Raw genomic sequence first — 21,642 nt, 5'->3', positions numbered from 1 at the left:
TGGGTAGTTAAGCTCACAGGCCCTAGGAAGCTCATTCAGTGGTGTTTATAAATGGCAAAGGTTTGAGGACTGTGGGTATATTAGGGTGCGTCAAGGCCGGGGCTGTTCAATTGCCTTCACTGAAGGATTTCCCAGACATTGACATCAGAACGACGTCTACCAGCTAGAACAGAACCTTTCAGTTCGTAGACTTAAGTCAAGATCTAAAATCTGGGGGTTGACAGAGCCCTTTGGAGGAGCATGGAGTAAAATGACCTAAGGTATGACTGAGCTGTGATTTCATGGGGGAAGAAGCATGGAGAGCCTGCTTTGACTGAGATCAGCATCTCCATGGAGTTTGGGAGACCTATGGAGGAACAGGGAGGACTTGCCCTCTTCGGTTTTTCACTGGTTGAAACTTAAAATTGAAGTTTTAGATTTTGAGTTCCTTTAGCTTCAGATTCCGATGCCAGGTTAAAAATATCTACTTCCAGTTGCGAAGTGCTATGGCTTAATTTCCTTCTCATTATGTTTTAAGGGCTTCCCTCCAAAACAACAGTTTCCATGCCTGCGTTTACGCCATCTGATGAGAGCCTCTGCAACGGCTCTAAGTCAGTGTGGCTACTAGTAATCCATCTCACGGCACTCTTCATCTAACTGTCTCTGTAAGGATGGGGACTTCAACATGTCACTGCACTATGTATCAAATACAGTCCGTGTCCAATTAACTGTAGAGAAAGTAAATAATTACTTATGGAAGTGACGGCCGAGTGTCTCCTTATATGCCAACATGTTTTATTTTGAAATTGTTACAAGTACACTCCCCTGGGAAAGGAAATAATTGTATTATCTCTACTTATCACAGGAGGGATGTGAGCTGAAGAGATGGCATGGCTTGAGCAAGGTTCCTCAGCCTGGAAGAGATGGGACTAGCAAAGGCCTGGGCTCCCCTTCGGCATCCCCATCCCTTCCTTTTCCTCCCTCTGTAGCAAAGCCTTCCCAAGAAAGCAGACAGGAAGCAGCCGTTAGCGCTAAGCCCTTTGGAGGACTATGGAGTAAATGAGACTTTGCCCCAGCGCAGGGAAGCTGGGAATAGAGGTGAAAAACTATATCCACTACCAATTTTGTCTAGAGTAGCCTGGAAACCTAACATATTATAGAGACACCACTGAGCTCAGCTTTCCACAGAGGGCAGGTCAGCAGTAATCCTGGCATTATGTGCTCTCAGGCCTGTGACCACAACATAAACACCAGTGAGAGAGATCTCACGGTCCACTTGGGCACTCCAGTTAGAATGCAGGCGAGGCTGCTGCGCGCTGGGATGCTGGCAGCCCGAGTTGCCAGAGCGGACGTTAAATATTCATCTGGAGAGGGGATCATTGGGGTTTATAATAGGACTCGCTGCTTGCCAATTTTATTTTTCTTGCTTCACAAAGGAGACTTCAGTGGAAATAAACTCCAGGTTCGAGTTTTAAAATTTCATGCTAAAGGGATATAAATGTTACTCGCCGCAGCAGAATTCAGTAAGCTTTTAATAATGAGTTAGGAAGTGGCGTTCTTAGGAAGTCAGTGCCACGTAGGTGACTATACAAGCAGACGTGAGGAGGGTTGAATGTAATGGCGGAAATCCCTTCTACTGTTGGGGGAGGCAAGGACTCTTCATTTAGAGTCTGTGGAGTGAAGTATAAAGAAAAAATGGGGGACACATTTTTGATATTTAGAAAAGACATACTTGAGCTCCCAAGGGTCCTTTTCCTAAGTAATAAACATTCCATTGGTCCTGGGTCTTGGGATGAGTCTTTTCCTTGAACCTATTGAGCAAGGGTGTATTGTATATCACAAAAGTTAGTGATGGCAGGAAACAGATGCTAATGTTTCCATTTGCAATATCTTACGAACTCTAGCTTCTCACCATGCTTCCTGGTGTTTACATGCACACCAGAGGCTCTGATAAGAACCCTGTTCCCCCACTTGTACCCATAACAGTTCATCCTAAAACCCTGATAATTGTTAATCAGCTACATCTCCCAGGGCGGACACTCCCCTCGCCCCAAAGGTCATTGGGGAAGGATATGACTCTGTGTGAGCCATAGTCCCAGGAAAGAGGGCGCCAAACAGCATCAGCTCATTTCTTCTTCCTGTCACCCTAGATTCATCTCCCTGGAAACAGAGCACACACCTCTGGTCTGTTCTTGAATTGGTTCATCAGGTAACAAGGAGAAACAAACACCAAACCTGGGCATTTTGCTGCATGACCTTTGCAATTTATTTTCTTTGTGTGTGCATCCATTCTACAAAGCCAGAATGGAAAAATCCTTGAAGGCAACTGTCATACCCCTCCATAATTTATATTCCATAGAACGCATCCTTTGGGAAAGTTTATTAAATATTAGATACAAAGCATTGCAAAACTTCAATGGGATGACTCCAGAAATACTTTATCTTCTTTTTCAATTTTCTTCTTCTTCTTTAGTGGCTGTTGGAAATAGGAAAAGGGAGGGTAGTCATTAGGTGGGGGAAAGACATTTCTCTAAATGTCAATATTTATGAAACGCCATTTTAAACCTTTATAAATGATTATCTTCCTCAGTACTGATGAGGCTGTTTCACAATGCTGCTCAATTTATTTACTCAGGAGACCAATTTATTTCAGTACCTCTGTACTAACTGTTTGCATTGACATCTAGGTCTGCTTTGAGCAAGCAACTGTGACAAGTTGTTTATTGAACTGTAAACAGGTATTGTCTGAATCTAAACAATGGCTTTATCTAATTAGGAGACCCTGGGCATCATGTTAGCCCCATGTGGCCAGTCTAAGCCAGTCTAGCATCTTGTACAGATCTCCCAGGCCTTTTAAAATCTCCTCGTTCACAGTGAAACCCTTCATCAGAAAGTCAAGAATAATCTTCATTCGTCCTTCCATGGTTTGGACCACTGTTTTGTGTGAAAAGTTAAAAAAGAAAGAGAAAGAAGCAGAAGCAGAAGCAGGGAGGGCTGCCTGTAAAGACAAGAGCTGGGTTTGTTGCCTAGGAGGCAAAAATGCCTTGTGGAAACAAGAACATGCTTTCCTACCCAGAGAGAACTCAATGACAGGAAGGTCATGGGGTTTTCAAGGCAAAAATAAAAACAAGCAAAACAAACAAACAAACAAACAAAATCAAATGCAGGTGTGATTGTGGGAAGCGCACAGAAGACAGAGTGGGAGTTAATTCTCTGGGCTCAGATTGTAAAAGGACTTGTTCAAAAGCACTGGGGCCCAGGCCTTCCTAGTCCTGGCTATTTCTTTGTGTCTGAAGATGCTAATTAAATGCTGCAATCAATGCCTTTTGTTTTCTGCTGCCACCACTCCACTGAAAGGTGGCTCAATGCTGGGGCTTGCAGGCAAGGGAAGGCGCTCTTAAAGGAAGCTTCAGTGTACTGTAGCCACTACTACTACAGTTGTCTCTTGGAAAGAAAGGTTTAATTGCAGTTGGAAGAGGACAGACCTGTCACCAAAGTGAGGTTTTGAGGCCAAACGTAGAACAGGGATAGTTTTATAAATAAATTTTTAAAAATTATATATATATACACACACATATATCTATGTGTCTATCTATCTATCTATCTGTGTATGTATGTATGTATGTATGTATGTATGTATATATGTATGTAGATAAATAAATGACCAAAGGATGCTCCATTGGTATACACCAAAGAGAAAAACCTGTGGGAAAGTGAGCAGGGTGATGTAGTTTTTACTCAGTCATTGTATACAAATTGTTGATTTCATCATGTAGCTATTTCTTTACATTCTTTTTGTCTCTCCTCAGGCGTTGGGGCTTGCTTTCCAGATTGCTTCTTTAACAGTTTGTGTAATTGGTTTCACTCACGAAGGCCCAATTGGTGGGTTCATTGTGAGGGCCTCATGAAATATGAATCTGTTTAAAAATTAATAGTAGATCAATATTAATTCAATAAAATATTTTAATCTCAGGTATGAATATTTCATACCTTCACACAGACATGCAGATTTCAAAAGCTGTCTGTGTGTCTCTGACAGGCTGTCCAGTTTTGCCAGGACAGCATTGAAATTATTCCTCCTTGCACCAAGTGCTCCGGGCTCTCTCAGCTAGAGCCGCCCAGGTCAATGGTGATGTTTATTCAAACTGCTGGGGGAATGCAAATGAGAGGTATGTTATAGAGCAACCCAGGGAAGTTTACCTTGTTTAATCGAGTTTAGAGTTTCTCCTGTCTCTTCTTGGAATCAACCTAAAGAGAATCTCACATCATCTTATAGGTTAATCCTTGTTCACACCAGGTTTGACTCATATCAAACCCGGCGTGCTGAGGCACCCGAAGGCTTCTCTGACAAGGGGCTCTAAAGAGATGGACTGTCACTGCTCTCATCGAAATGAACCAGTTGCACCTGGCTGATAAAACCAGAGATTTACTGGAGCAGACAGGCCCCAGCTTAAACAGGCTTCTCTCTTTACTGCAACCCCTCTGCCACTTGAAGTAGTCATCTCTCATGTCAGGTGTCATCAGCTAAAACAATAGAGTGGCCTCTGAGTTCCTCTGATGGCAGACAGCAGACAGGCCATGCTCTCCTCATCAGTGGGGCTAGGTCTCCCACATCACTCTGTCTTAAGACTCCAGGTGCAGCACAAAGCCATAAGGCTTAGCACTAAGGTAATGATAATGAATTAGGAGGAAAAATGATCTCAGTACTGATTTCAATGCATGAAGCATTGGGTAATGGCCCAAACAATAATTTTCATCCTGTTGGGGCTTCTCCCTCCATTTGTCCTTAATATATGTCTTTATCATCCGATACTTAAGTTACTGGCTCTCAGTAAAGAAAACTAAAAAGCTGAACACATTAAAATTTTCTTCAACTATAGTTTCTTCTTGAGGGAGCCATGGAAAATGAGGTAATTGAGGTACTAAGGATTTCTATGCCCTGGTGAATGAGTCTACATAGCTTAGCATAGTCCCGAATTGGAAAACAGACATTAAGAACACTGTAAAGGATTCAGGTTGGATGCCTATCAGACATGAATTGAGTCCATCACATCTCCGTGTTTCCCGAAGATCCTCAAGACTCTTGCATGAGGCAGGCCCCTGGTGTTTATCTTGCTGAAGGAATAAACACGTGTACAGTTGTTTCTGACATATATTTAATTTGCCTTTGCGGTGTTCGCTGTACACAAAGCAGGTATATTTCAATTGGTGCCTTGGAATGATATATACTCTCAACTTTTCTGTAATTTATTATCGTATTTTCCTTTTAGAGGAGAAGGTTGCAGCTGTGTACTGTGGTCGTATATCCAAGCTAAGGAAATGTCGCTGCATCAATCAGTCCCCAAGACAGCATTCTCCTCTGTGTGTGGGAGTACACAAGTAATAAATGTTCCTTCTGAGGGGCGCCCTGGCATCTCTCCTCCATTTCTCCTTATTTGATAAGTTGGGTTATTTCTGACTATAACCAATGGGTTCCCTGGTCTTCTTCTGCAATATTATTGAGTGCGAGAAGTGTTCAGTATATACAGAAGGGCCCAAGTGAGCTATTAAATAGAAGTGGCATTAATGTTGACCAGATGTTCTGTTTTGTCCAAGACAGTTCTAACTTTACCATATCACTAAGCATTCCCTTATCCCAGAGCAAACAGGAGTAGTCGGTTACTGTGATGGCTTGAATGAGAAATGTCACCACATACTGAATACTTGATCTACAGATAACAGCATGGTTTGGGGGGAGATTATGGAACTTTTAGGGCAAAAATTTTTTTGGAGGAAGCATGTCACTTGGATGCAGGTGAATGCTGCATTTCTGGAAGCTACTTGAGTTGGGAGACCAAGAAATATATAACAATAATTAAATTATTTTGAGATCACTTACTTTCCTGGTGTTCTTTTTCATATACTTTTAATTTCAATGAATATAATAATTTTACACAGTACTGGGGTTTGGTGTATATCCAAGCATGTCTACAGCAAGTATAGATCATATCTCAGTTATTCTTCATCCACTATCCCTCTTCCTTCCCGACCTTTCACCTTTTCCAGCCCCTAGTAATCTCTAGTTTACATTTAGGTTGACATATTTGTTTTTTTTTATTTTTTGGTTTTGGTTTCCAAGAGAGAGAGGGGGGGGGGAAGGAGAGAGAGAGAGAGAGAGAGAGAGAGAGAGAGAGAGAGAGAGAGAGAGAGAGAGAATGTTGTTCTTATCTTTCTGTGTCTGGCTTGTTTCACTTAACACAATGTTCTTCAGTTCTATCCATTTATTTTGCAAATAACATTTTTCCATGTTTTTCCTGGCTGAATGAGAGACAATCCATTTTGTATATATGCCACATTTACTTTATTCATTCACAGAAACTAAAACTGACTACCTAATTTAGATCTTGAGAACAGTGCTACAATAACGCAATAATGGGCATGGAGAAGGAGGTGTCTCTTCTGCACACTGGCCTCTCTCTTTCTCTCTCTCTTTTCTTTCTTTCTTTCTTTTTTTTTATGGAGTGCATATCTGGAAGTAGGAGAGTTAGACTCTGACTCATTGAAATTCATGGATGACATTTAGAATTCATTTTCAAGAAGGATCTAGCCTATGGAGCACACATTGACTAGCAGAACAGAGTTAGCTCCTCTCTTCAGTGGCAGCATAGGATAGCACAAGAGTAGAGCCAGATCCCAAAACCAAAGCCCTTGATTCTAATCACTTGAAGAGGCCACTCTTCCTGCCCCTATCCTCCAAGGCCTGTGGCTTTGTGGGTGGGACTGCCATCACCTTTTGAAGGGACCACCTGAGGCGAGACTGTTACATCCCCTCATCTTTTTCACGGACTACCATCTTTGGAGTTTACTCTACCTTCTTCCAAGAAGATGAAAATCAGCTTTTCCTGTGTGTGTGTGTGTGTGTGTGTGTGTGTGTGTGTGTGTCTATTTCTGTGCTTGTGTGTACAGATGCATATAGGCCAAAAGAAGGACCCACATGGCTTCATTCATAACCTTACAACTTTTTTTTATAGATCTTTATACCCAGGAATTTGTCTGTTCCTTCTAAATCATCTAGAATTTCTCAAAGGAAAAGATAATTCATTGTCCTGTTGCCTAAAAGCAGTTGCTGCAGATGTTTGGAGAGAAGGTGTATATAAACACCCTGAAGGTATGACACTTTAAAGGATGGCATGCTGTTTAATAGTAAATGTTTGGATTTTCCAAGAATATAAATTTCTTTGGGAATCATAAGCTGTATGTCTTCCTTGGGAAACCATAGTGAGGCCACTGTTAGCTCAGCCTCATGAACTCAAGCAGGTGACAACTGTCTGCTGCTTTGTTCTCATTAATTAGAAAGTGCTGTCATGTTATGTTCATGATGGAGGGCTTGGGTGAGGCTTGTTTAATAGTTCTTAGTCACTGTTCTATTGCTGTGAAGACATACCATGACCATGGCAACTCTAGAAAAGAAGCATTTCACTGAGGTTTACCAGTTTCAGATGCTTTGGTTCTTACCCTAGAGGATGTCAGTTTGATGTGATGCTGGAGTAGTAGGTGAGAGGTGCGACTTCATCCACAGGATAGCCTGCCTCAAAAAAGGGGGTGACATAATAAATAAATAAAACTAAAAGTGTTTACAAATGGTAGTTAATAAAAGTAAGAAGGGGAATTAAGTTTAGTGTATAAGAATGCCTTTACATATCAGCCCCGAGAAGCAGGAAATAGGCAACTCTGGGACTAGGTGGGCCCAAGTCATCGGAGACATAGCAAATAAGCCGGGAACGATCTTTTGCTAGGACCCAATGAATGGGAGTTTTATATGCTATAGAAAGTCTCATTATTTGATACAGAGAATAAATGACTGAGAAATTCGCACCTGGACTTTTAATACAAATACTGAAATGAAGAGAAACATTTTCAAGTGGTTTTGGTAGATAAATGAAATTAGTGGACTCAGATAACCAGCACAGAAATGAGTTTGCTCACAAAGTAGATGGGAGGTAATCAGTGCTTCCTTTAGAATGGTGCCTTATATCTGAGGTGTCCAGCATAACCTAGTAGTAGGAGGTGGGGAGGTAAAGTGCCAGGAATCTGGATTTTTCTTTTTGCCTTCATGGCCTGTTGGCTTCTGCAATTCTTAAGTTTGTGATGACTTCTGTTGTTAGAAGTTAAGAAGGGCTACCATTTCACAGTCAGCCCAAGAAACATGTTGACAGTGGTTCAAGGAGAGTGGTGAGACTAAAAGCCCTTGAGGGTAAAAAACATCATTCGACGCTCAAGCGCTCTCATAGTTCTTTGCTTAGATTGGTTGAGATGTTATTTGAAAAGACTTGATAATTTTCCCTTTATATGGCTCTTTGAGATAAATTCATTGTTGATAACTTTGAGGTGTTTGTATATGGTCTAAAAGAGAGGGATTTGCTTCAGTAATGGTAATTCCAACACAGTTTTGCTAAGTTTGACATCCTATAGTTTTAGTAGAGCCTGTGAGCTATAGGGCTGTTGGGTTAATGTCAGCAGTAGTTTTCTTTGTGTGTGCGTGTGTGTGTGTGTGTGTGTGTGTGTGTGTGTCTATGCACGTGTGCGTGCGCGTGCACATGTATGCATAGATATGTATGCAGGAGTGAGGGAAACCAAAGCATAAGTCAGGTCTTGTTTTTCTGGAACTGTCCATCTTTTTTAGAGATAATGTCTCTCACCAGCATGGAACTCACCAAGCAGGCTAGGCAGGCGAGGCTGCTCAGCGAACCCTAGAGATTTGTCTGTCTCCATGTTTCCAACCCTGGCATTACCAGCTTGCTGCAACACACCTGGCATCTGGGGAGAGAACTCAGGTCTCTATGCTTGAGAGGCAAGTATTTTACTAACTGATCCATCTCCATAGTTGTTCTTTATATTTGTAACCTAAAAAGAAAAGAAAAAGAAAAAGAAACGTGTAGCTTCCTTTCAAAGGATGAGGCTCTACAGATTGTTAAATTGCTTCAGGAGACCAGCTTGGTTAGAGGAGAGCCTTAAAAACTTACACGTGAAAAGATTTAAAGCATGAGGAAAATCACACCTGGGCTGATTCTAAAATTCCCCCAAAATGGGATTTTTTGTTTTGTTTTATGGGTTTTTTTTAAATAAAAGGGCTTTTCTTCTTCTTTTGGTACTTGGTTGAATTTCAGAACTTTAGGAAATTCTTTGGGTCATCTGGTTGACCTTTAAGCACTTTCTACCTGCCAAACTCCTAATTTCTCTGATATAGAATACATTGGATTTTTAAGTAGGGGCTTTCCAATTTACCCTTAAGTTATCCCCATCTCTTTATCTGGTGACTTCCATTTTAAGATTTCAATTTTAGTGAGACAATTTCAAAGACCGTTATTCTATGACATTAACATATGAACTAATATTACTTTTATTTAATAATTTGATGTGGAGAAAATAAAATATAAAGATGGAATGCCTAATGAAACCAGGGTTTCCAGAAGGAAGAGCCAACAGCAGCAGTAAATTATAGTTATTTTTTGACCAAGAATTTAAACCTTGTTATTAAAATATTATTTCTTATGAAATATTTAGTGATTGATTATTTTACAGATTTCAGGACATATCATTTAGTAAACCACTTAGGAAAAAGAATTCATGTCTAGATGTTTAGCATAGACATTTCAACAATGAAAACTGTTTTTACACCTCATAGAAGGGCTTAAAACTTACATAAGAAATGGTGTGGTGTCAGAGGCAGTTATATGAACAGGACATCTCTACCATCCCTAGGTTTGGGACAATAGAATTTGGTGTTGTCAGAATTCAGAAGCTGGGTTGCCTGGTGAGAGTTGGGACTACAGCAGGAAGGGCATAGTTGGTGGGATCTAGTTTCTTTGGAGTTACTAATTCCTCGGTAAACTCCAAAAGTGTCTCGGGAATGTGTCCTAACTGTGATTCTAAGAGAGGAAAGGGAGTGAATTTATCTGAAAACCTTCCAGTAAATGACTGGATTAATGAGAACCAGTAGTGATGTCAACTGACTCAGTGATATATGAGTTCTCAGAGTCAGAGATGAGACAGCTGGCCTATTGTCAGTGTGCAGCTGGATAGCTGCTCTAGAAGAGTGGCTGATTGCATGATTACACTTTCCTCCTGGCTTATTTCCTGAAGGTGCACTGTATCCATCCATAATGGGCATGAAGACATCCAGTGTCTATAGTCAAGGTGTGAAACTCAACAACGTGGGACCACAAGCATCAGGCTCAATGTAGTGACGCTCTCTTTTTCCTGGTAATATGGGATCTGAAGAGCCCATTAAGTATTGAACACATTCATTCCTGAAAGATGCAGAGCAGGTGGACCCAGCAGAAAAGTATGCAGTGATGTTAATGTGCATGCTCCATTTGTAGGCAAAAGGAAGAAAGGCAGGAGAACAAGGCCCATATTTAGCACTTGGGTGGATACTAAGTTAGCAAGGAGAGAACGAGCCAGGGCTCTACAGATATGTTATTGAAGGCTAGAAAACTCAAGTGTGAACTTTGAGTGATTTTTAACACTGGAACTTGAAATTAAAATATCCGAAGAAAGAAAACAGGTCTTCTAGTTTTCTGACAGCATAAGATTCAGAAGAGTTACTGTGGACGGCTTAGCAAAATAGGGGAAAGGAAAAGTATGGGTCTAGGCAGAACAGAACACTGACATTTCCTAAAAGATTCATTAGCTCTCTAATGGGAAGTGTCAGGAATACAGTACCTGGCCAGTACTGCCCACTTTTGTTATTTGTGTTTTTCAAAATATTTTAATGCTTATTACACTCAAATGCTCATCATATGTCTACTTTGTGGAAAATATAACCACAAAGTTAGCAGATGTGGTTCATGCTCCTCAGAGCTTATCGTCTGCAAGGATGTATTGACTAGGACCAGACTCTAAGGAGATACGTCTGGTAGGACATGGAGGGTCCTGAAAGCAAGCATATTTTAGAAGAGTTCCTAATTTGGGTAAAAAGCAGGTAAAGACATGAAAACCTATTAAATAGAGCTTGTGTGATAAGCATGTATTTTTCTGGGAAAATACAATTGGCAAACCTGTTGCAGTCAATATAGGTATACACCAGTTCTTACAGGCAAGGGGGAATGATGTTTTCAGACCAGAAATTGATTCCTATTGGCTGGTGAATAAATGGTTGTGTACACAGTGCCAAGATAAGAAACCAGAGGAGTTAACAGGCTGAAATTCCATATTGTGCTCCATAAGCCATATTGAGAAATTTGCACTTAAAATATCTACTAACTCTGGTTTCCATTCAACAAGTAGTTTGATACCTTAGGTACAAGTAGTTACTGTTCTCATTGCTGTTAACAAAACACATGACGAGAATCAACTTAAAGGAAGAAAGGCTTTCTCTGGCTCATGCTTCAGAAGGGTCCATTTTAACAGGGAAGGTATGACTAGAGAAGTAGCTCACAGCTGTGGTCTCAGGAACTTGCTCCCATTCCAGTAAGATCAAAAAACGGAGAGGGAAGATGCTGGCGCTCAGTTGGCTCTCTCATGTTCCCTTTTGATTCAGCATAGGTTTCTGATCCATAGGTTGATGCTGCCCATATGTGTGTTGGGTCTTCTCTTCTCAGAGACCTCTTGTAAATGCTCGCACAGACACACCTGTATGTGTCTCGTGTTAATCAGTATTTCTTCAATCTATGTAACCATCACAGTCTGCATTCTATAGGAGACTGGAGTAGATGATAGAGATAATGACTGATAATAGAATGAGATAAGCCAATTGTCTAGCCTCACAGAGCCTACCATCTACTCAGAGGGTTAATGCAAATATTCATTCCATTTCATGAAAAGTCCAATCTAGTATACATCAATACTAATGAATAGCTGCCATGGAAACATCAGTAGAGACACTTAGGTAGATTTTTATTAGTGGGGATTGTAGATGTGGAGAATCAAGGTGGACAAGCCCTTCCAGAGGATACAGCATTATTAGTTCAAGACCTATCTGAAGATACTGAAGGAGAGAAGACAGAAGCAGGGTACTCTAAACAAGGCAAGCATGTGCAAAGAGCTAGAAAAAAAGAAGACAGCTCAACTGAAGACAGCAAGGGATTTCTCTGTGGCCAAATAAGAAAATGTTTGGAACTGTCCAACACTCCCATGTGCAGTTGGAAAGAATATTTAGAATCAGGGATGTCCAATCTTTTGGCATTACTATACGATTTTGTCATTTACATATATGGATCAGTCATATTCATAGTTATTCAAGGATAATGTAGCCTGCAGACTGCAGTGTGAATACCTGGGAGAGCATTGACTATTGATCTATAAATAAAAAGATCAACTGATTCTTTATAGCTACCTACCATCTATAATCTATCTATCTATCTATCTATCTATCTATCTATCTATCTATCTATCTATCTATCAATCATCTACCTATGTATCTTCTATCTATCATAACATTTAAGTGTTAGGAAAAGATGAAAAAGATGAAAAATTGAGGAAAAGATGACAATAATAATGCTAAGGGTACAAACATCCAGTGTACATGAAAAGGCAGAAAAGCTCTGACTTTGAGCCATTCCATAGAATTGGTCTCTTAGTCCAGCACTGTTTGTACTGGATAGACTATTTCTAGATCCTTCACTCACTGTGTAGTTTACAACTAATTGAAATGTTTTCTCTCCTTCTGGGCATCTGAGTCCATTTGTGCTTCAATTACAGAAAAAGAGGCTATTCCTGTCAGTAGCTTCTGAGTCATGTCCAGGGAAGCACAGCCTCTCTCCATGGATTCCTACAGCCAGGTTTTCCTATGACTCCTTGAAAATGGCAGTGCAGCCTGAATCTGCTTTAATACTGGTAAGGCTAGATCCATTCCCAGCATCCTCTTGCTATTTAAAGTTCTTCTCATTCAACGTGGAACTCATTTGTTTCCCCACATTTCAGGATCATTTCAATTCTGCATATATTGTATTGGGCAACACACTGCCATTTTACAATGCAATTTTCTAATTCTGCGGACATGCACTTGGGTTTCACAGTATACTAGCCACAAGGAACACATATCTATCTGTAAAGGCAAGGTGCATGGAATTCTCAGATGTTAGTTAGCTAGAAGCTCTCTATACCTTAATTAAATGACTGAACATGCTGCTTTGGTATTACCATAATGTCTTTGAGAAAGACATTTATCTGGCTATGTTTAATTTTCTAAGGCTGCAGATTCAAGGGAGGAAAAAAAGGAAGGAAAGAGGATTTATTTGCTCAATATTTTCTGTGGTGATATTTTTATTTTGTATTAAACATACATACTACATAAATCCAGGGGCTTTCCATTTTGTCATACTTTGGGAATATTTAAAATATCACATTCTATCTGCATTTACGTGAAAACTTGTTTACCAGGTTTCTTCCCAAGCTGAGTGAATCTGACCCCTTTCTAACTTGGAACAAATCACACATACAAAATGAAGATGAAATGCCTCCATCCAGGTAAGGCAAGTAAATATTGTCACGAGTGCCCCTGAAATTGAGGAAGCTGCTCTAGGCTTAGAGGAAGAAGAACTAGGTTTGCAACACAGCTTTATAATTAGTAGCTGTGGGACCTTAGGTAAACCCAGGCCTTGTTTCTGTCAAACAGCTAGGACAATGGGTTCACGCCTTACTTCCTGTTTGATTTGTCCATGTATAAATATATTTACTCATTATGTAAGCATTACCAAGTGCCTATTATGGGATAGGCATTTCGGTGAGGAAGCTCACTGCTCTTGACCTGATAGGTTGTTGTACAAATCACAGGAGACAGTTGCACTGTTTAGGTCAGTGTTTTATTGCTGTGAAGAGACGTCGTGACCACAGCAGTTCTTATAAAGGAAAGCAGTTAATAGGGTCTAGGTTACAGTTCATCATGGCGGGGAACATGGTGGCATTCAGGGAGACATGGTGTTGGAGAAGTAGTTGGGGGTTTTCTACATTCAGAACTGCAGTCATCAGGAAGAGAAAGACCCTGGATCTGGCTAGAGCTTTTGCAACTTCAAAATTTACCTCTAGTGATAAACTTCCTCAAACAAAGCTACACCCACTTCAGTAGGGCTATGCTTCCTAATCCTTTCAAATTGTGCCACTGCCTGGTGACCAAGTATTTGAACCTATGGACCAATATGGGCCATTCCTATTCAAACCATCACATGTACTAATTGCTGTCATCTTTCCAAGGGCACCGGATGAAATCTGGGCTGTTTCTTGTCAGTTCCATTGCATAAGCACCATGGATTAGCTTATATAGACTCAGGTCAGTCTTCTCATGAGCCCAGTCTGAGTACTTACCACTCCTTATATATACACACGTGACAGAACCAAAACGCATTGAGAAACTCATCCTCTTGATAGCACAGGACAGTAGTCCCAGGTAACTTAGGAGGCCGAAGCAGGAGAATACAAAATTTAGCTGATCAACTTAGTAAGGAACAGTCTCAAAATAAAATGAACAAGAGGGAAAAATAAAATACAAGAGGACAGTGATAGTTAATTTCTCTGCTGGTGAAATGAGCCAGTTCAAACAAGATTAGATTATATTAAATGCAGGTTTACTGGGAAACTGCTCTCAGGCAAGTGGAGTCTCTATAGGAAGAGAGAGAGGTGGAAAGGAGGAGGAGAAAGAGAGAAAGAGGACAGGGTGGGGGAGGGAAGGGGAGAGAGAGAAGGGGAGACCCAAAGGTTTGGAGTGTATAGGGAAGAGCCTCTGGGGGAAGGACATCCAGCACAGCCCCTGGGCTGGAAAGTTCAGGGGTGGGGTCTAGGTATGCCAGGTAGGGACTGAGGGATGCTGGGAGAACCTGGAGGTCAAGTCTGCTTTGGTATATAAAATATGCAGTCCAATCTCCTGTCCCTGAGCCTAAAGCCAAACATCAAGCGTTTGCTTTGACTCACAGTTTGAGGAGACAGGCTATCATGACAGGGAAGGTCGTTGGAAGGTCCGAGAGCTAGTCTTGTTGCGTCCATAGCCATGCTCTATAGAAAAATGAGGGCTGGGGCTTAAATGACTTTTCTTTCCCTCCCCCATTTATTCAGTCTCTACCGGGCCCACGGCGGCAGAGTGTCACCCACATTCTACTTCCTCAGTTAAAACTCCCGGGAAACACTCGCAGGTGGGTGTAGAGGCGTGTTTCCCAGGTGGTCCAAGTTCAGTTAACAATGAAGATTACTCAGCACAGCCAGGGCTATAGTTTCTTGGTAAAAGAGTTACCTAGCATTTGAAGGGCTCTGAGTTCTACCCTGGTACCAGGAAATAAAATGTAACAAAACCACAAATCTCATCCAACATTAGATAACAAATGAGATGCCTGAATTGGATTACAATCAAGGGGGAAAGCCAGTTTAAAAATCTGATTTTTATAGGAAACCTGATGTTGTGAAGTTCTTTGCAGTAGGAGAGTCCATATATGAAAAAATATTATTTATAGTTACTGCCATCAATGCTTCTCTGTGATGCGGTAAATAACAGACCCAAACCCCAACTAGCAAACTAGCCACGGGTTTAGCTGGCTAGGAATAGCACTACTGTGTTCTTGTTTTTTGGATTGCAGCCTGGCCCTTCCACCTCTTTTCCCTCTGGGCATATCTGACTGTAGGTCTTTGCAGGTCATGGCTGGACTATTGGTAAGCATATTATCTTAAAAGAGGAAAGAAATGGTTTCATTGGAGAATCACCGTGTCAAGAAGGTTGTGTACCTCCCTGATATTGAAAATGCCAATTTCTCATAAAAAGGCAAAACCCTTCATTTCGAAAGGTTGAATATAATGTTATTTAACTAATTTCAAATGGCTACCTTTAGGTCACGGAAAAAGTCTAAATCTAGGAAGAGTCTCTGGGGCCTGTAACATTTTCATTTGATTCAAGAATGGCTAAATTTTAAGTCGTTTTAACCTCTTGCCTTTTGATATTTGGCTCCACTGACAGGAAGTGTCTGTCCACTGCAAGAGATTTGAAGTAACAGAATGGCCTCCTTAATCAGGAGTCAGTTTCCATTACATTCTTGGGAGCTAAAGCACCCAGGTACATATGCTAGTTGGATGGGTTTATTGGCAGACCCATGGGCATTATAAAGATTCTAAGTGAAGTTTACAGAATATTACCATGCCCACTGCAGCCTCATTCAAACCCTTTTTCAAGTTAAAGTCATGTGATTGTGGTTTTTATTATAAGAGTCTTCTTGGCTTTGGAACGTTACACAAATGGTAATAGAAACCTCTGTGCTTCATTCACTTGTCACTGTGCATGTAAGGGTCATCCATGTCACCCTTGTCTTTTCAGAAAGACACCACAATTGATTTCTTGCTCTCATCTAAGTTTACATAGCCATTTGGATTATTTCCAATTTGTGGTGGTTAAAACAGCTGCTTTTGAGGCTTGGTAGACAGATCAGGCCAGAAGTTACCTAGGTGCCTTTCCCATATGTGTTTCATCCCTCCTTCCCCTCCTCCTTCCCTTCTTTTCCCTTCTTTTCTCCTTCCCTCCTGCCCTTTCCTCCTCCATTTCTTTCACTCTCTCTAACACGCAGGCACACAGCACACAGGCACACAGACACAGACACACCCACACACACACACAGACACACACACACACACAAACACACACACACACACATACACACACACACACACACACACACACACACACACACGCCATTCATGCCATTATTGATTTGAAAAGCAATTTGATGTCTAAATTAAAATCATTTTGGGATGTGGTCTTCCCATTCCATTCTCTCAGACTAAGTAAAAGATTATTGTTCTGTATTCCTTAAATATTGATAGAATTTACCAGTAAAACCCTGTGGATTTGGGGATTTTTTGATAGGCTATGTTCAATTAAATTACTCAATTTAATTAATAGATGGGGTTTGTCCAAATTCAATCTCCCCCCCCCCCCCCCCGCTTCCCGCTCTGTCCCACTCTCCCTCTCTTGTTTCTTCTTTATAAAACCCAGGAGATGCTCTTGCCTCAGCATCCCAGGGCTGAGGCTCTAGGTGTAACAGGTGTACACTACCATGTGGGCTCCATTTTTTTAACACTTACATTTTTCAGCGACTTCTAAATTTTCAAATTAACTTTCATGAAGCCATGCACAACATTTTCTTTTAAAGATATGGTTCCTGCAGTGATGCCATTTATACTCCTGAGTTTGTAATTCCTGCAGTGACATTGTTTCCACTCCCAAATGTGGTGATTTATCCTTTTTTTTTTAAGATTGATGAATTGGGGGAATGTCCTCCCTGCAAAGGATAATGACTCCATGATATCAGAGACAGCAGGAGTCTGGGAGGCAAGGGTGTGTCTAATGTCTTTAGTAAAATGGTAAAAGCTAAGACCTTCCGGATGGCCCTTAAGGCTTTGGGAAAGAACTCTGAAAACATGGGTTTAAAAGTATATAATTTCTCAAATATGAAAACTATAAAGATGCAGTATGAATTACATGAGGAGCTTCACACATCTAAAAGAACAGAAGCAGCTACACTATGAGCCAGCTTGTTAGAAAGATATTAAGGAAGAAGATAAAGAAATTTATTTAGGTGATCACAGAGCATGATCTCACCCAGTTAAGTTTATTATTTGTGCTTACAAAGGCAGGCAGATTCCTGAGTCCAAGGTCAGTCTGGAACAGAGCTAGTTTAGGCCCAGGCATGACAGGAATGGTGATCTCTGAGCCAGATCCCACCCAACTAGTTTATTGTCTGATCTTATAAGGGTAGGCAGATCTCTAAATTCACTGCTGTTTTAAAAAATGTACTTGTTGTCTTCTTCTAAGTATCAAGGGGCTAATGTCATAAAATACTGTTTCATTGGATAATTAAAAAGGAATCTGGGTAAATGATTGAATTGATATGTAAATAAAAGCCAGGCTTTAGTCGGCAAGAGCTAAGCTATCTAAATGAGCTGTCTGGAGAGCTGTCTCAAGCAGAACACAAGGCTTTCAGCTAATATTCTATGGTTGACTTTGAGTTGTTCTTCTGCCACTCCCAAACACCCCTTCCTAAGGACCTCTGACCAAGCCAAGGCTGGTCCTTGGCATAGTATAATTATTAAGCATACTAAATCCTCCATTAATAAGTATGTGGTTATATAATGGCATATATAGAGAAAGCAAGTTTATTTTCTTTTTCAATTTAGCACTACAAAACATTTTTCCTTTATAATGGTCTTTAAAAATCTTCTTTGTCTAATATTAGAGTGTTTATTGTGCATGGCATGTGTGTTTGTGTGTGGGTGCATCTGTATGTTCAAGTGTGAAGGCCAGAGGTTCATGAACATTGTCTTCCTCTAGCTTATGTATTGACGCCATGTTTTAAGGGAAACTGGGGACACTACAATTCAACCAGTCTAGCTGGAGGCTTAGTCTTAGCCTCCAGAGCGCTGAGATCCTCAGTAGATCTGCCTGGCTTTTATGTGGATTCTGGAGATGATCCAGACTAGCATTCCTCTGCATGTGTGGCAAAAATTTTAGTCACAAAGCCAACTCCCAATCCCAGTTATTAGATTTCTAAAGTTTACATTCTTTGGTTCCCATTTACATGGTATACTGGGAAACTGTTGGGTATTTTAGCATGTTTTCTTGGCTTTGCAGATAATTCTAAATATTAATGCTTGTTGTAGAAATAACCATTCAGAAACAAAATAAAAAAATCATTTTAATCAATCTAAAAATGTGAGCTTGCATGTCAATTTATCTTACATTATTGATCACTCAGATTGTTAGTAATCAATACCAGTGTGCACCCTAATGAAGTTACTGAGCTTGAAGGCTGAACATATAAACAGTATCAAAACAAAACTCAAATGACATTCAATGAGAAAATTGCCAAACAGGTGTTAGAAAAGAATACTAGTTACATTCTAGAAGAACATTGGACCCAACAATTTTCACTCGAAGCATAACTGGACAAGAAACTTATAAAAACAAACTAAATTTAACTAGATGACCTCATCCAGTCAACCAAGAAATGAATACACATTTTTTAATAGGAGAAAATAAGAAATGCCTCTTAGAAACATTTCATTAGTTTAAATATGGAACTGAAACTTGAAACAGGGTCTCAGTGGAATACAAGTGCTATAGACATTAGCGGAGAGACAATAAGGTAGCAGAGTGGTGTGAGGCGAGGATAGTCCATATACTACCCTTTCATGGCTCAGTCTATCAGATGTGGGTAGACGCAATCTAAAATCAAACAACTTAGTTTTGACATTTTCCACAATACTTTTAATTTACTTTAGCGATATTTCCCAAAACGGTGTGCTTTTGATAAAGGAATGTCTAATATTGAATGATTTTCCCCTTCTTTTGTTTCTACATTTTACTCATTTAATTCAAGTAGAATAAAAGCCAGCACTGAAAATAAGAGCACAGAGAAACCCTAAAGAAGGATGGCTGCTTATTATGGTTATTATCCAGAGCTATTCTGGGATGGTTAGCTTGGGGAATGATTTTTAAAATTTTTCATTGTTTGATTTTATTTTTTAAAATAAGGGTGTGCATTATCGCTTTAGCAAGATCTTCCATTATTTTTTTTTCTCCTAGGCAAACAGTGCAATAGAACCATCCTCAGCCAGAAGTGTTTTTTTTTTTTTTTTTTTTTGCCTCACCTTTCTCTAAATTACTTCCACAAAGAGACTTTATATTTTATCTTAAAAGAAGCTACTGATTGAATTATTCTTTGTCATGGTGAGCCTAATGTGATCAGGTTTTATTTGGGTTTTGCTAATGAAGAGCGAATTCTTTTCTTAAGCCATTCCTAGCATTCAGGATCACTCAGCGTAACCTTTCATATCCCAGCCTTCCCTATTTCAAGTCAGGTCTGTCATCTTTTCCTCTTAGATCTACGCACAGACAATGTCACCCAAAAGGACACTCTGAGGAGAGGATGGTGGTGGGGTGCTACAGGTTTGAAAGCTCGTCAGATTGACAGCCGTTCTGTGCGCCTCGACAGCCTTGAATTAAAATGCAGAGTATCCCATTTTGCGATGGGAGATATGGGGGACTGGAAAAGCTGCCTCACAATTATTGAGCACCTGGTGTATGTCAGACACAGTTGCAGCTACCATTCCATGTATGCAAATCTTTTTTCCATTGTGTATGTTGGGAAATAGAAACTCGGAAAGGTTTGATATGAATGGTCTGTGTCTCAGGTGTTTACTCTCTTCCTGCTGCATGTATTCACTTCCTAACAAGCAATTTTATTTAGTGTGTGTGTGTGTGTGTGTGTGTGTGTGTGTGTGTGTGTGTGTGTATGTAATCGTCTTTTCCTGAATTTGGATATATAAGTATAGAACCAAAAGGTTTATGTCATAAGTCTTCTTTGCGCTACCATTCTCTATCTTATTTTTTTGAGGCAGGGTCTCTCAGAGAACTGTCCCTTACCTATTTGACTAGACAAGTTGGCCACTAAGCCCCAGAAACCTGCTGGCTTTGCCTGCTCAGTGCTGGGATTACAGGCACATTCTGTTTTGGAATTAAGGAGATTGAATTTATATCCTCATGCTGGCAAGGCAATGAAGCCATCTAGTTAGATAGTGTGTGTTTTTGAAACTAAAGCAAAATCTTGCTAGAGAAATAGCAAGTTCTTGCTGCAATCTCCATTCTAAGAATTGCTAAAAAGGCAACAGAAGCAGATATGGCTACCTAAAATTGAAAGTTAATGGTAAAATGAAATCAAACCCCAAAAGAGTTAATTATTCTAGCACTAATTAAGTGTCCTGTGTGAGGGTTTTTTGAGTGTGTGTGTGTGTGTGTGTGTGTGTATGTGTATGTGTGTGTGTGTGTATCTGGAGTGTGTGTGTATCTGGAGTGTGTGTGTGTGTGTATGTGTGTCTGGTGTGTGTATGTGTGTGTGGTGTGTGTGTGTGTGTGTGTGTGTGTGTGTGGTGTGTGTGTGTGTGTGTGTGTGTGTTTGCGTGTTGTAGTGCTGCTTTATCCTAGCGAGAAACCTTTAAAGAAAGGTATGATCTGTCATAGATTCCCAGAACATCATAATTAAAGTCTGAAACATGTTCCAGTCAAAGATCAGGAGTGAACTGTTTAAATAGCATCCCTTGGGAAATGGTATGGCCACTGTGTATTTTCAGATTGGGTTGATTTCATCTCTTACTGTCTGTTTCTAAGTAGGAATTAGAACCTCCATTAGGAATTGCTAACATGTCCTATCTAGACCCTCTGGTTTGCACAAAGAAGACAGAAGCACTAACACAGTGTGTACATTATATGGTGTATATGCCATGGCCACAGGGATAATTTTTGCAACAGGGCACGGATAATGAGCTCGTCTCTTGCTTAACACATCTAATCTCAAAACCAATCATTTATATGCTCAAAGTAAGAGGCTGTGCTCTCACAGAAGAATACACAAGCAAATGAAAATATGTTGCAAAAGTATGCTCATTCACATTTCATGTTTCATTTCCCAAGACTCAGTCACCACAGGCAGGTAGCGATGCCTGCGACTCACACACGGGGGTTTGCTTGGCCACAGTAGATTTCCCTTTGTAAATAATGGCATCACATGAATGCTCCTTCATGTCTCGGTTCATTATTTCCTTTGCTGTCACCATTAAACAATATCTTAGCTACACTAGGAAATCTACTGCCCAAAAAGCATAGCTAATTAGCAAAAAAAAAAAAAAATAGACATCATCACATTCCGTTTCCACTTT

General features: G+C 40.3%; 1 protein-coding gene across 11 annotated transcripts in view; it reads left to right on the top strand.

Annotated features, from left to right (window-relative positions):
* The window catches only part of LOC102553943 (uncharacterized), a 174,592-nt gene that overhangs the window by 68,236 nt on the left and 84,714 nt on the right, over nucleotides 1-21,642 (top strand). For 4 of the 11 annotated variants that reach the window (XR_015672499.1, XR_015672493.1, XR_015672492.1 and 1 more), the window contains exons 2-5: nucleotides 6,990-7,126; nucleotides 8,642-8,809; nucleotides 12,661-12,795; nucleotides 13,342-13,428. The exons of 3 other annotated variants lie outside the window; for them this stretch is intronic. The gene's annotated coding sequence lies outside the window, so the exon portion shown is untranslated. The remainder of the gene's footprint in view (nucleotides 1-6,989; nucleotides 7,127-8,641; nucleotides 8,810-12,660; nucleotides 12,796-13,341; nucleotides 13,429-21,642) is intronic. 4 more of the 11 variants (XR_015672494.1, XR_015672496.1, XR_015672498.1 and 1 more) reach the window with 1 other exon arrangement.

Source organism: Rattus norvegicus, chromosome 2, assembly GCF_021556685.1.
Source record: "Rattus norvegicus strain SHRSP/BbbUtx chromosome 2, alternate assembly SHRSP_T2T, whole genome shotgun sequence".
Classification (NCBI taxonomy): domain Eukaryota; kingdom Metazoa; phylum Chordata; class Mammalia; order Rodentia; family Muridae; genus Rattus; species Rattus norvegicus.
This window is presented reverse-complemented; position numbering and strand designations above follow the sequence as displayed.